The sequence below is a fragment of the Apium graveolens genome, chromosome 6 (assembly GCF_009905375.1).
Source record: "Apium graveolens cultivar Ventura chromosome 6, ASM990537v1, whole genome shotgun sequence".
Lineage (NCBI taxonomy): Eukaryota > Viridiplantae > Streptophyta > Magnoliopsida > Apiales > Apiaceae > Apium > Apium graveolens.
The window spans coordinates 76,824,270-76,836,836 of record NC_133652.1 but is presented as its reverse complement, the minus strand read 5'-3'; the positions used below and the strand labels follow the sequence as shown (position 1 = coordinate 76,836,836).

Genomic DNA, 12,567 nt, shown 5'->3' with positions numbered 1-12,567 from the left:
TCTCAAAAAATTATAAACATAAAAAATTACAATTACAAAAAGAACGTGATTTTTACTATAAAAATTATGAATATTAAATATAAGTAAATATCGTTCGTAAAAGGCGACACCCTTTCGTCATACGGATAATTTAGTTCTAATATCCATTCATTCTAACACATTACAATGAAATAGCATACATACATTTGAGTTATTAAAATAAAAATAAAATTGTATTATTCAAAAATAATTAGATATTTTTTTAAGAGTTTATGTAATAGCCCGCACTTCCGAAATATTAATTCTAAATCAAAACTAATGCAAAATATAATAATTAATCCAAAATTCTATTAAAATGGTGACAATACGAACGCACGGCTAAAAGCGGAAGTCCAAAAGTCAATCTACTCAAATTCTAAGTCTTTGAGTCCTCGAAACTCCAATGCTATCCAACTTGAATCTTAGGCGAAACCTGAATATATAAGTAATAAGCTATACAACCCAACAAGAAAATAATATATCTAACTAGCAGGCCAAGTAACACATACACATATAACAAAATACGATAACATATACGATACGATATACGAAACAAACACTTTCGATACATATTCTTATACTTATTCTTAATCGACACACACATGCCACATAAATAACAATAATTCAAAATCAATAACTCATGCCACGACCACTACAACCCGATGATAACGCTCCTAAATTTTCACAAAACTGTCACTACAATCTGGTGACTACGATCTTAAGTTCTTACTCGATATTTTCACAAACCCATGACACAAATCAAAGATCCAAAATTATCATTTAGACACCACACATATACAACAATACATATATTGTAACACATAAAACTTTTCAAATATTTAATCACTTAGCCCAAATTTTGATAATCAAATATAAACGCACAACACGCGATTTTAAAAACACTAGCAAGATCGATCGAAAACTTAACTCAAAAACTGACCAAATCTGAATATACTCTTTTTGACCCTCTAAATGATGTTATCTTGGAAAACACGAAACACGAAAGTTGTAGAGAGCGAAAAGATCTTTTCGAAAAGTTCAGAATCAACAAATTCTGATTTACTATGAATTTCTAAGAATTTTACAAGACTGCTGATTTATGCTGAGGAGAGCCCTACGAATTTTGATATTAAAAAAGGGGAATACGAATATGGTGCATTTATAATGCTACAAAACCCTATATCTTAACCTAAAAGTTATCCATATTAGAATCTGATTCAAATTTTAGGCCCATTAGTCTAATTTACATTTTAAATCCTAGTCCATATCAAAATTAATTCTTTTTTTCTATTATTCTATTATAATTATTATTCTAAAAATTACGAGATATTACATACTCCCCTCTTTAAAAAAATTGGTCCCCAAATTCACAACCTAAAGTTCGTGACACATCGACCCCCTGAACTACAAAAGGTCAAACTCTGGTCCACGGGAACGCATCCTAGGGAATGTACTAGTCTCATACTTAACACACTCCGAAAGACAGCATGCTCTTGATACCAACTGCAACAGCCCCCACTTCCGGACGATTAATCCTAAATCAAAACTAATGCAAAATACAATAATTAATCCAAAATTTTATTACAATGGTGACAATACGAACGCGCGGCTAAAAACGAAAGTCCGAAAGTCAATCTACTCAAATTCTAAGTCTTTAAGTCCTCAAAACTCCAATGTTATCCAACTCGAATCTTAGGCGAAACCTGAAATGTAAGTAATGAGCTATACAGCCCAGCAAGAAAACAATCGATCTAACTAGCAGGCCAAGTAACATATACACATATAACAACATACGATAACATATACGATACGATATACGAAACAAACACTTTCGAAATATATTCTTATTTTATTCTTATTCGATACACACATGCCACATAAACAACAATAATTCAAAATCAATAACTCAGGCCACGACCACTACAACCCCGTGATAGCGGTCCTAAATTTTCACAAAACTGTCACTACAATACAGTGACTACGGTCCTAAGTTCTTTCTCGAAATTTCCACAAACCATGGCACAAATCAAAGATCCAAAATTATCATTTAGACACCACACATATACAACAATACATATATTGTAACACATAATACTTTTCAAATATTTAATCACTTAGCCCAAATTTTGATAATCAAATATAAACGCACAACACATAATTTTGAAAACACTAGTAAGATCGATCAAAAACTTACCTCAAAAACTGACCAGATCTGAATTTACTCTTTTTGACCCTCTAAACGATGTTATATTGGAAAACACGAAATACGAAAATTGTAGAGAGAAAAAAGATCTTTCCGAAAAGTGCAGAATCAACAAATTCTGACTTACGATAAATTTTTTAAAATTTTTACAAGACTGCTGATTTATGCTGAGAAGAGACCTACGAATTTTGATATTAAAAAACGGGAATACGAATATGGTGTATTTATAATGCTACAAAACCATAAATCTTAACCTAAAATTTATCCATATTAGAATCTGCCCATTAGTCTAATTTAAATTTTAAATCCTAGTCCATATCAAAATTAATTCTTTTTTTTCTATTATTCTATTATTATTATTCTAAAAATTACGGGATATTACAGTTTAACATAAATTGATTCAAAGCAAATTTACATGAATAAATATATGAAAGAATACTCTAATTATATAGTAAACATTTTAATAATGGTGAAAAAAATAAATACAAAAAATAGCACTAATCGTATGAACATAATCTTTTTGAACAAAAACTGTAAATTTTAAGTATGACTAAATAATATTTTAGAAACCGAACCCTCTCTCAGAATATTAATGTTCAATATTAGTTTAAGAATATATTTGATTTAACTATTAATTTATCAGTTAAATGAAATGAATAATATATGAAACTTTGTTGTTTTAACCAGTCGAGAAATGTGCGGGGTTGGTCAAATTTATTACGGTTGGTCAAATGTTTTCACGTAGAAAAGTAAAATCAGCTGATATTACTTATATACACAATATCGATATACCACCGAAAAACTAAATATTTTCATCACTTATTATGGTCGTCCATAATTATGATAAGGTATTGAGCGAAAGTTAAGATCGTCTCTTCAATTAATCTTTATTAATCTTGAAAAGATAATAGAAAATGATACAATAATCTCAAAAGGGTTCATTTAACTTTTATATAAATAAAATAAAGTTAGTGTAATATATAATTTAATAGGTATAATTAATGATCATAACTATGCTATTAAAAGCTTAGAAAAATATTTCAATTAAAAATTTAGAAAAATGAGAAATTAAGAAAACTAGGTTGAAATATTTTGGAGACTCTCCACTTTTCTGCTATTATAATATATATAGATAGATATACACATCGATCTATATGATATTATCTCTACTTCTTGCCAAGCGCTATAATGGTTCACACAATGATGATTTATACATGAAGGATTATCAAGATACACGAAATATACCAACCAACCAAATTTATCCTGTAAATACTGCTTAAAGTAGTATCTGAGGAGGGTATGATATTTATATTTTTGGGTTTTAAGAACAGAAAATGAATGAAACATAGTTATTAGATTATTTGTCAACCGCTGTCAACCACCATTACACATATTAAATTCACTATGTTTCTCTCTTTTGGAAGTTAGAGAATACGTGATGAGAAAAATGATTATATTATTTATCCACAATATTACAAAAGATGATTTCACCACTACGTGGAGGGATAGGCGATGACTATTTGCGATCACCAAGATTAGATTAAAAGTTAACGATGGGAGACACGTGGTGCAAAAGATGAGGGTGTTTTTTTTTCTTCCATTTGAGGTCAGAAGTAACAAAAGTATCAAAAATTCTAATATTGAATACTCTTAGACATGTCCCATGTGAATACAATCACGAGCTCGGGTTTGTCTCTTCCATGCTTATTACTTTGTTGTATTAATATTTGTCATTTTCACTATTATTTACTTTTATCACACAATATTTTTATCGTGTACGATGTTGGGTCTTCACGAAAACATCGTTCATATTCTTAAGAATAGAGGCATGATATGCGTACATCCCTCCCCAAACACTGTTCTAAGCAGGATACACTCTGTATGTTTAGTTTAATTTGGATGATTTATTGAAAAATAATTATTCTGCAAAAAAACTATTTTGCAGAAAGAACATTTTCTCAACATCATTTTTCATAAGTCTTTTTATACTAACAAAATATCTTCTTACGGGAAAACATTTTCCAATTTTTTTCTCGAAATATCTAGTTAGTTATTCACTAATCCAACATTATTTTGATTATTAGCCATATAATTCGTTATGTCAAATTATTAGTCTAGGAAAAAGTAATTTATCCACTTGTTTAAGCAAATATTTACCTAAAATTTGTTCAGAATTATTTATTTAAAATTTTGAAACTTATAAAAACAAGGGGAGTATGTCGGAATCTTATTAAAAAAATAAAAGTTAGTTGTTCACTAGTTAATGGTCGAATCACTTTTTAAAGTAATACATTTCAAAAATCAAATACAAATATCGATATTGAGTATTACTATGTTCAATAAGAAACTTTACCATTTCATATTCCTTATACTTCTAAAATTCTACCAATTATCATATTCTAATATCATTAACTCGGCCATATATAAACTAATTTTCTTAAGAAAACAAATTTATTTGTTGAAGGACTACCTGATTATGCCTATCAAGCGTTTGGGCCGAAAAGGTAGCATAATCCGAACAACGCCCAAATAAGTGTCTAAGGTGAACCAAGCCCACTCTGAGGTCCGGTCAATTTAACGTCCATATCTTTGTAGTGGGCCCAAGAAAGAGGAGAGGCGTGGTCCAAATGTCCATAACGGTCACGCCTCTTATTGTTCATAATTGAACGAGAAGTGAGAGAATTGTAAGTTAATATTGGTACAGTTTTCATATATTTAATTCATATTCACACAGACTAAGATTATTCTCAAGCTTATGTCTTCACAAAAATTTACGAAAACTAAATTTATTCTCACAGCAGAGGTGAATTGGGGGGGCAATCCCTCGTATTTTCTTCGTTGCAGGTCCGGTCGAAGGATATTAATCAAAAACCGCCTGTGCAGAAATATGGTTCCAATATTTGGCATCGTTTGTGGGAATACAAGCAAGCCTCTTGAGAAATTGAGAAGATGGCAAATATATCTAATGATAACAGAGGATCGCCTGATTTCACCGACCTGTTGCCTCATAGCCAAACATTCAAACAACCTCTGGAAACCCCCCGAAACCTCAAACCTGAGTTCAAGGCCGAAGCGGACCTCATCCCCACACCGCAGTAGTAAGCTTTATTTAGAAAGATGATGGCAGAGAAAGCCGTCAAGAAGAAATGAAAGATTGTGACAAATGAACTTGCATCGAAAGAAGCTCAAATGAAGGCAAAGAAGATGGATGTTGACGTTTTGAAGCTAAAGGAAATTGAAATCTGAAGGAAAGAGTTAGAACTCGAAGAGAAGTTGCTTCTGGCGTCACTGGATGAAGGCAAAATATTTTGGGAAACAAACTCCTGAAAGATAAACGTGTCTACGACCAGGAAGATGAGTCCACAAACTATGACTCACACCACAAAAGAAAAAGAAAGAAGTTCATCTTGACCTCAGACTCTTAGAAAGAAGAAGGAGATGTGTCCTAAACAAGGATAAGAAGGTTAGAAAAAGCAATATTCGATGACAGGAAATTCGACCGTGAGCCGATAGTGATTGAGGTGATCGTGCAGTACACTCCCCCATCGGGAGACCCCGAAGATCATTGTGATATGTATAAATAGTCCATGACCGAAATGGGGAATCTCGATATAATGCTATATAAGATGTTAAAGCCCTAGCTGAAAGATTCGACTTCGATGTGGTACAAGTCTTTAAGGCCAAGATCTATCAACTATTGTGAACAACTGAAGAGGAAATCCTGAGGTATTACTCGCAATTACACCGAAGGAAAAAAGACACGAAAACATTGATACATCGCAGACAGAGGCAAAATGATGAGTTGGGGGATTGTCTGGCTCGTTTTTGAACACGGTTCATGTTCAACAATTATACTGAACAAGTATTTATCTAGAGGAGCCGCCTGAAGAAGATAGGACACTTGTTCACATTTATACATAAACAGATGCTTAAATATTCTATGATTATACAAGTCTTTAGGACACTAACTACCCTCATTCGGAATTGGGGCAAACAAAATGTCATTAACACGTAAATTTTTAAAAATGTTCTTACTGCTTAATCCCTTTAATACTTTGGGGCAAAGATAGTAGATATAATAAATATGTTAAGGTAAAGTACCCGAAGAAGCATATCTTAATAACTAAAGATAGGGGTGAACAAAGGTTGAGTTGGTCGGGTTAGTGGTAAAAATAACCCAACCCAATATATTCGGTTTAGAAAAATTTTAACCCACTAACCCGAAAATATATGTCTAACCCAACACTACTATTTATATAGGTCCATGTAGGATCGAGTTAATTGGCTTATTCTCGTGTCAAAGTTAAGACCCAATAGAACATAAGTGCAAATTTTTTTAATAGTACACAACATAAACAAGCTTAATGCTTGAAAATACTGCTTTAAAAAGACCATGTTATAATGCAGCCACTATGTCATCTGAAATGAATAATGCATGTTCCAAAAATTACATCATAATATCTGGTCAAATGTCAAATGCAAGATTCTAACCAGTCAGCAACATTTTATTTTCAGAAAAGGACATATAAAACATTTTGTTATAGCCTAGAAGGTAAGCTAAGCACAACTGGTACTTTGACAAAGATGAACATTAAAATTTCTATGACTAACACTTTTGAAATGAATTTAAAATATGTATTAACTCATTGTAACATTATTTACAACATAACCTGATTATTAACTAGAAAATAAGTAACAGAACCACTAATTTGGTAAAATAAAAATTATAGAACTGAATAATTTGACCGAAGATGCAACATATGATTGGGTTGGTTCAAGTTTATAATCGCTAAACCCTAACCCAACCCAAATTGATCGGGTTTTTAACAAATTAACCGATTAAAGCTTCAGTAGAAAGTGTCGGGTTCTTCAGCCTAAAAAATGGTTGGTTTGGATCGGCTTTAGTGGGTCGGTCAGGTTTCGTTCACCCCTAGCCAAAGAAGCATCTAATATTAATAAGTGTCATGGAAAAAATATTGGCTATAGTTAGATAACAAATCAAAAATTCGCAACATCGCTAGAGGGAGCATTGTTCTCAAAATAATGCTAAGAAAGATTAACACTTCTCTAAGAGCCGAACAAAATGTTTGTCTCCAAGATATGCTAAGGCAGGTTAATACTATGCTGAACAGAAAGACGATCGAAGAAGCAATAAATAGGAAAACAAATACACCAATGCAAAATAGACAAATTAAATAAGCTTAAAAACTTATGTCCGAAGGCAGTTAAATTAAAATTAACCCAAAGTCCACCAAGTTTAGGCCCAAAGGAAATGTTTACATAATAAAAGAAGTAATCTAATTAGAAAGATCCTCATCAGGATCAGTGGAAACCACCAAGGATTTGTCAGGGGCAACTTCTTGACCAACCGGGTCTTTCAAGCCTTCAAGCAAGATGAGCTTATGATCCAAGCCGACATCATGAAACCTATGAACCATCATTTTATAGGTAGACATAAGGAATCTTTCCTCGATTTTCTTTAACTTCTTCTTCTCCTTTCAGAGCACCTTTATGCTAGCCTTCAATTGATCATTCCTCCAATTGAGCCGCTTCTGAAATTTACCCAAATCCTTCATCAACAAATTTTGATCGAAGGTGATGGTATCGACTTGTTTAGACATCACTTGGACCATCTCCTAGGTGGCCTTCAGCTCTTCCTCGGCCTTGACAGCCTGTGGCTAAGTGTTGAGTGGCATTTATGATACTTTATAATGCTCTATTAAGCTTTGAATTGATGTGTTTGTACTCAAGTTGTTAAGTGTTTTAACGTGTTTTCTAGTGTTTTTGCATTTCAGGCATTATCTAGGTAATTAGGTGAACTAGCATTATTTTGGTGCTAATTTGGTGTCAAGGTGGTGTTGGAATAAAAAGCTCATGGAAAGATGACTCGAAGAAGCAAAGAAAATCAGAAATCTGAAGTTTTTCCAGAGGTACGGCGCGCCCGCGCTGGTCAAGCGCGCGGTCGCGCTAGGATGTCATAAAGGCAGTGCGCCCGCGCTGTGATAGCATGCGTCCGCGCTGGTGTGAATTCAAAGAATCCTGATTCTATTATAATTACAATTGGAGGACTTCTGGATTGCATGGGGCTGCTATATATATTCGAATAAAGGACGTTTTCAAAAGAGAGACATACTAGAGCGCAAAGAGAGCCGTAAGAAGACCGTTTTAGCATGGATTCAACGAAGATGAAGAAGATCATGTTTTTACTTGTGAATCTTTGTTCTAAGTTGTAACTTGGATGCTAGTTTTCTTATTTGTGAACCTTACTCTTGTTTCATACTTGGTTTTGTTTATTCATTATAAAGACTACGTTTGTTATACCATGCTTTCATCGGAACCCAAGTTGATGATGAGTCTGATTATGGGCTAATCGTTATCGTGGGGTTCTAACGGATTTATTTATGGATTTCTTTAGTTAATTTATTTTGATGCCTTAATGTGTGGTGATTATATGATATCCTAGTATTGGTTGTGCATATTCGTCTTACGTGCGTCGCGAACTTATAAGATAGGGTGTTAATCTTTAATGAAACGACAGTGAATTTAAGGATTAGAACTTGCCATGCTAACATAGGTTCATGTATTTGTTATGCATGATTCGTAGGTAATTTTAACCATCTTACTTGCCCTGTGTAATCATAATAGATAACTTGTGCTTAAACCGTTATGTTGTCAAATTCTATAGACATATAGGGTCTCAATATAATTGGTGTCTATTCAGCTTCTATCTCTTTTGTGGATGTTTGGTAGTATGGTATTCGTGCAACGAAAGTTGGCGTTTATCAGTTTCGTGTTATCTGATTAGTGTCATCACCATTACATGCTAAAGTTAAGAATAATATGGCTATTGAATGAGGTATTTAATGAAGTTAGAATCCCATGTTTGTCATATATATTAATTCAATCATTATTATTCTCTTAGTTATAATTGTTAGTTTAATTCTTAGTTATAAACAACCTCAATTAGTTATCGTCTTAGAATTGAATAATAACCATACATTGTTGCATAAGTGCATAAATTAATTAGTTAACCAAAGCCAGTCTTTGTGGGAATGAATCTGATTTATATCTTATACTACTTGTGAACTCGTATACTTGCGTGTAATTTAGCGCGTGTTTAGCGACTAACAAGTTTTTGGTGCCGCTGCCAGGGACTGCAGTGTTAATTTTTAGTTTATGTATTTTCCATCAGTGGTCGTTAAAGTTCATTGACTCGGACACTGTTACTTATTCATTTCCTTGTCTTATTTCAGGTACTTTAGCGAGGGTGTATGCATACGCGTTCGCGTACTTGTAAGAGAACTCTGGATAAAGCCGAGGAAGAAGTTGTAGTGGTTCGAAAGGAAGTTTTCGAAGAAGAAAAGAAGGTAGAAGAAGAAGAGAAAGTCGAGGAACCAGTTTTAGTAGAGATGGGAGATCAAGCAGAAAATCCTAAGGCTTTGATGGACTATTCTCAACCTAAGATCAATGACATCCAATCAAGCATCATCAGGCCATCTATCAGGGCTAACACTATTGAGATGAAGTCAAGCATGATTTAGATGATACATAACTCAGTTCAGTTTGGGGGTTCTCCTACTGAAGACCCCAACATGCACATCAGGGATTTCATCGAGATCTGCGACACGTTCAAGTTCAATGATGTGACTGAAGATGCTATCAAGCTGTGACTCTTCCCATTCTCTTTGAGGGACAAAGCTAAGTGCTGGTTACATTCTCTACCAGCAGGGTCTATCACCACTTAGGAAGACCTTGCTCAAAAGTTTCTCACTAAATTCTTCCCTATGGCGAAGACTGCTGCAATCAGGAATGCTCTTACTCAATTTGCTCAGCAAACTGGAGAATCTCTGTGTGAGGCTTGGGATCGATATAAGGAGATGCTAAGGAAGTACCCACACCATGGCATGCCTAATTGGATGATTAATAACTGTTTCTACAATGGATTTGGGGCTACTTCTAGACCCATGCTTGATGCAGTATCAGGAGGAGCTTTGTGGGCTAAGAGCTAGGATGAAGCTTATGAATTAATCGAACTGATGGCTGCTAATGAATACCAGAATCCTTCCCAAAGACTAACTCAGGGAAAAGTAGCACGAATTCTGGAGTTGGATGCAGCAACTGCTATACTGCCCAACTTAAGGCTTTGATGATGAAGGGGGACACTTTGGCTAATCATGGGGTTAATCAAATCGCTAGTGTCTATGAGCTTTACACCGGTGCCCATGAGACTGATCAGTGCACAATTTCTATTGAATCAGCTCAGTTCGTGAGTAACTTTTAGCGTTCGCAGCAGCCCGTGCCATCCACTTATCATCCCAACAACCGCAATCATCCTAATTTCAGTTGGAGAAACGCTCGGAATGCAGTTCAATAGCCTTATCAGCTGGATAGTACAACCCCCTGGTTTTCAGCAACTGCAATATGCACCAAGACAGCAACTCCAGCTACAACAAGCTAATGAAAAATCTGAACTAGAGGAGTTGAAGCTTATGTGCAAGAGTCAAGTTGTTTCTATCAAGACCTTGGAAAATTAAATTGGTCAAATTGTCAATGCCTTGCTAAATCATCAGCTAGGTACACTACCCAATGACATAGAAGTGCCAGGAATGAAGGAAGCTAAGGAGCAGGTTAAGGCAATCACTTTGAGGTCTGGAAAGGTTGCGAATCCCGAACAAACTCAAGCATTGACTGAAGAAGCTGGGGCTCAGAAAGAAGTAGAGCAGCAGGAAGAAGAAGTGGAATCAAGGAAGATTATTGTTGAGCACACTCCTCCTGAGGGTAATACAGGGGAGAAACAGATCTATCCTCCACCACCTTTTCCTAAGCGACTGCAGAGGAAAAAGCTGGACAAGCAATTTGAGAAGTTTCTGGAGGTGTTCAAGAAACTTCATATCAACATACCTTTCACTGAAGCTCCTGAGCAGATGCCTAGTTATGCAAAGTTTATGAAAGGTATTCTCTCTCGAAAGGTGAAGCTAGATGATTTAAAAATGGTCGCTCTCACGGAGGAATGCAGTGTTGTGCTGCAACAGAAGTTGTCTCCGAAGCTTAAAGATCCCGGAAGTTTCACTATTCCTCCGTGAGCTATTGGAAAAGTGTCTTTTGACAGATGCTTATGTGACTTGGGAGCTAGCATCAATCTGATGCCTTTGTCAATCTTCAAGCAGTTGGACTTACCTGATCCAAAAATAACTTATATGACTTTGTAATTGGTTGGTCGTTCTATTACATATCCGTGAGGTATTGTGGAGGATGTATTGGTCAAGGTTGATAAACTCATCTTCCCTGCTGATTTCGTCATTCTTGATTTCGAGGAGGATAAGAAGATTCCCATAATCTTGGGAAGACCTTTCTTGGTGACTGGCCGAACCTTGATAGATGTGCAGAAAGGTGAGCTCATAATGTGAGTGCTGGATCAGGATGTCACTTTTAATGTGTTCAATGCTATGAAATTTCCTATGGAAAATGAGGAGTGCTTAAAGGTTGAGTTGGTCGATTCTGTGGTTACTTCAGATTTTGATCAATTACTAAGGTCCGATGCCTTGGAAAAAGCCTTATTGGGAAATTCATATAGTGAAGATGATGAAGGAGAAGAACAATTATAATATTTGAATGCTTCTCCCTAGAAAAGGAAGCTTGATATGCCTTTTGAATCTCTTGTAATGGAGGAATTGAACAAAGCTCATAAACGCCTCAAGTCATCTGTTGAGGAAGCTCCCACTCTTGAGCTTAAGCCTTTACCTGAGCATTTGAGGTATGTGTTTTTAGGTGATGCATCTACTTTGCGTGTTATTATTGCATCTGATCTTTCAGGTAGTGACGAGAAAAAGCTCCTGAGGCTTCTAAGAGAGTTCAAATCGGCAATTGGTTGGACTATAGCAGATATCAAGGGAATCAGCCCTTCTTATTGCATGCATAAAATTCTGCTAGTGGAAGGTAGCAAGCCTACGGTTGAGCAGCAAAGATGTTAGGTCACACACACTGTAGAAGGGGGTTGAATACAGTGTTTACTACAATCAAATCGAATATAAGAACTCAAGGAACAGAACACAAATTTTATTCAACACAATAAACTCTGTTACAAAGAACTGTCCTCTCTCAGTGATGAACAAATTATCATGAGAGCTGCTAGGCTTACAATAAATAATAAACTCGTTTAAGATAACACATATAGTGTAAACCCTATGTCTGTGTTTATATACTACACAGTTACAAGATAATCTTCTAATTGATATCGAATATAATTCTGCTTCCTAATATATATATCAATCAGTTATCTTTTCTTCCAAGTATTCTATTCTTCATAGAATTCTTCTCCATGCATATCTCTTCTTGTATTTATCTTG

At 34.9% G+C, this 12,567-nt stretch overlaps 1 non-coding gene across 1 annotated transcript; it reads right to left on the bottom strand.

Moving 5' to 3' along the window:
• Positions 1-10,020: 10,020 nt before the first annotated feature.
• Positions 10,021-10,127, bottom strand: LOC141670076 (small nucleolar RNA R71). Its single transcript, XR_012554324.1, has one exon. It is a non-coding gene; the product is annotated as a small nucleolar RNA R71 (small nucleolar RNA).
• Positions 10,128-12,567: the final 2,440 nt, after the last annotated feature.